Raw genomic sequence first — 3,455 nt, 5'->3', positions numbered from 1 at the left:
CTCGCGGATGGCACCGGCACCGGCACCGGGGCGGGGGGCACGCCGCTCGCCCCCCGTCCCCGTCCCCGTCCCCGTCCCCATCCCCGCCGCCGCGCTCACCAGAGAGGGTCGCTGAGGACGTCGCGCCCGTCGAAGGTGTAGATGGGAGCGCGGCGGGTGCCGGTGCCGGTGTCGGTGCCGGCTTGGCTCTCCAAGAGGGAGCTCCAGCTCTTGGCCAGCAGCTGCCCCTGTAAGCGCGAGCGAGGGCGGTGATGGAGGGGGGAACGCGGGATCCCCTCGGATCACCCAGCCCCCGCGGCGGAGCGAGCGGAGCCGGAGGCTGGGAATGCGCCTGGCTGTGCCCAGCGACCGCCCGGCTTGGAGCATCCCTGCGCGGGAGAGTCTCATCCAGCCGGGATGCGGGTGGGATGCTCCCTCCGGTCTGAACTCTTCCTTCCCCCTCTAGCAAAGCAGAAAGCTCCGAGGGAAATGCAGAGTTTCCCAGCAAGGCTTGCCAGACTCCCGGGAAACCAGGCGGATCGGCGTGGCACGGAAAGGGAATATGGAGGAAGGGGGACAAAAGGGTTTGCAAGCTGCCAGCGCGGAGCCTGGGCACATAAGGGAAACCCAGAAAGCGACAGTCCGAGCCGAGCCTCCGCAATGCAATGCCGACTCCAGCGCGGAAAGGCCTTCGGAAAAAAAAAGAAGGGGCACGGAAAGCCGGCCGCGGCACGGGGCTACCTGCCTTCAGGTTGACGACGGGCAGCGTCCTGTCCGTCCGCTTGACGATGGAGACGAGGTCCTGGGTGGGGGCCGAGAGGAAGGCCCGGAAAGTGCCGTAGAGCCGGGCCTCCTGGGACTGCCGGTAGCACTGCAGGTCGGCGCCCCGGATCCCGCTCATGTCCCCGGAGAGGGGCGCGTTCAGGGCTGCCAGGCGGAGCTGGGGAGGCAGGGAGGGAGGCCGGGCACCCCCTGCGCCCGGGACCCCGCGGAGGCCCCCGGCGTCGCTGCTCCTCCGCCCTAAGCGCTTAAACCTCTGGCTGTCCCGACGGGACACGGAGGGATTCCCCCAGGCACCAAGCCCTGCCTTTCCTGCCAGGACGCGGAGGGTTTTCCCCGGCCGGAAAGCCTTGCCTTTCCCGACCGGCTGCGGAGGAGGCCCCTGGGCACCTCTCCCACCTCTCCTGCAGCCGAGCAACCCGTGTCCCGTGTGCCGGGGCCGGGAAGCGGGGCAGCTCTTACTGAAGGGACCCTGGGGGCGACGGTGGTCGGCAGCATCCTGGGCGTCCCTGGTCCCTCCTCCCTGTGGACCTGGAGGAAGGTGGGTCACATCCAGCACACCGATCCCGGGCGCACCGGCACGCTGCCTCCTGTGCCGTGATGCCGTGGGGCACAGTCCCTGCTCCGGCCCCGGGATCAGCGTGCACCCGGCCAGCGCTCCTGGGCCGGAGGCTCATCCCTGCGGCACATCCCTCCCTCCCCGCGCTCACCAGTGTTTCCGTCTGCGCCACCGCGGGCGGCTCCGTGTTGGGACCTTTCGCCTGCGCCTGCTTCGCCTCCTGGGTGGAGAGGAGAGGACGGTCCCGCTGGCGCCTGTCCCTTCCCGCGGCAAGCAGCCGGCTGGGGCATCCCAGGGGGACGCCGTCGCCTTGCTGCGGCGGGAACGGACCCGCTCGCCGCCCGCACCCCTCACCTGGTACCGGGGGGGGGACGCAGAGGGGTCGTCGCCGGCGAAGAGCGACTCCGAATCCTCCAGCTGCCCAACGCGAGAAGCCCCGGGGCTGGTTAGAGGGGAGCCGACCCGCTGCCTCCCCGGGGCCGCTCCGGGGCCAACGCGGCCCCGAGCCCGGAGCCGGCTGCAGGAGCCCGGAGCCCCTCACCCGTGCGCCGTACCAGGAGCCGGCTCCAGCCCCGCGGGGTCCGCAGGAAGGCGCTGCTGCCTTCCCGCACGTACACCAGGCTGCCCTCGGGCACGGCGGCGCCCGACTTCAGCATCAGCTCCTTGGACCTGAACACCCACGTCTGGCGCTGAGCGGGGGCGAAGGGCGGCAGCGGAGGCTCGTGAGCCAGCGCCGGCGCGGGGGGCAGCCCCATCCTGCGCCGCCGCACCGGGCAGCTGGACCCCCCCCGCGGCCTGCGCTGCCCCGAGGGCGCCCGGACCCACCCGGAGATCCGCGCGGGAGTCCGGTGGGTCCGTCCGGGAGGCGTCGGCGTCTGGAGAGCCCAGAGAGGGGCTGGGGTTGACCCTCCGCGGCCCGGCACATGGGGGCTCCCGCGGGAGCCGGCCCCACAGGGACACGGCGCCGGGGTTTCCCGGGAGGCCGGAATCAACCCGGACCGCCCAGGAAATGCCCTTACCTGCTGGCCAGGCTGCGTCGGCGGCTGCCTGTGAAAGCAAACGGGGTCTGCGGCTGCAGCGCCGGGCACGCGGCCGCCCTTGCCCGTGCAGCACCGGGCTGGCGCCGGCACGGCAGTCCCGGTGCACGGAGCGGGATGCAGGAGCCTCGTGGGGACGTGGCTGGGATGCGTGGGGGGGGCTGGGATGAGGCGCCTTGCCCGAGCAGAGGGGTGCCGGCCCTTGGCCCCGCGGTGGGCAGGGAGCTGCCGTGGGCACGCAAGGATCCTGCTTACCGGCTGCTTGCAGGGAGGCTGGGCGTGGACGGGGTAAACCCTCTGGAAGCAAAGAGGCTGGATTGCGAGGTGCCCCCTTGCACCGTGCACGGTCACACGCACGCGTGAGCACTGGCACACGCGTGTGCGCAGCCCTCTCCAGGCCTTACGTTGAGGTAGAGGAGACCCGGTGCTCCGGGCGGGCCGGGGGGGCCGGGGGGGCCGGGATTGCCGGGGGGACCTCGAAGACCCTGCGGTAAAGAGCGGTGCAGAGATCGGACTGGCGCCTTTCGGCGCTGCCTTTGCAGGGGGCAGCGATAAGCAAGCCCTGGTCCCCATCCCTCCTGCTCCGTCGCCCTCCCGGGGCGCTACGGCGGGGCCGGCAACGGCCGGGCGATCTCACGTGCGGGATGATCGCGCCGTAGATCTCTGGCTCCTCTTTGCCGTTCTGCGGAGAAAGAGGGAGAGGATGGAGGTTCTGCTGTCGTCCGTCTGTCCCTCCGTCTCCCGCAGAGCCCATCTCAGCTCTCCCCTGGGCTCTGGCAGCTCCGCAGGACTCACCGGTGGGTACGGGATGGGCACCCAGGAGCCGGCGGGGCCACCGGCGCCGGGGAAGGGGAGGTGGTGGCTGGGCTTGCAGCCGTGCTCGCCGTAGCAGCATCCCTGGGAGAGGCGCGGAGAGAGGCGCGCTGAGAGCCCGTGCGGGGCGGCCGGGGGGGGGGGGTGCGCGCGCTGCGTGCGTGCACACGCGGGGGTGCCCGTGCGCGCACGCCTGACTCGCTCCCCCCGTGCCCCAGGCCGGTGTGGGGAATCTGGCCAAGCTCACAAGTGACATGAGCTGGGCCAGACTCAGGCAGACCCCCCCC

The sequence above is a fragment of the Apteryx rowi genome, unplaced genomic scaffold (assembly GCF_003343035.1).
Source record: "Apteryx rowi isolate R43461 unplaced genomic scaffold, aptRow1 scaffold_1092, whole genome shotgun sequence".
NCBI lineage: Eukaryota > Metazoa > Chordata > Aves > Apterygiformes > Apterygidae > Apteryx > Apteryx rowi.
The sequence above is the reverse complement of the archived record's forward strand: the minus strand, read 5'-3'. Positions refer to the sequence as shown.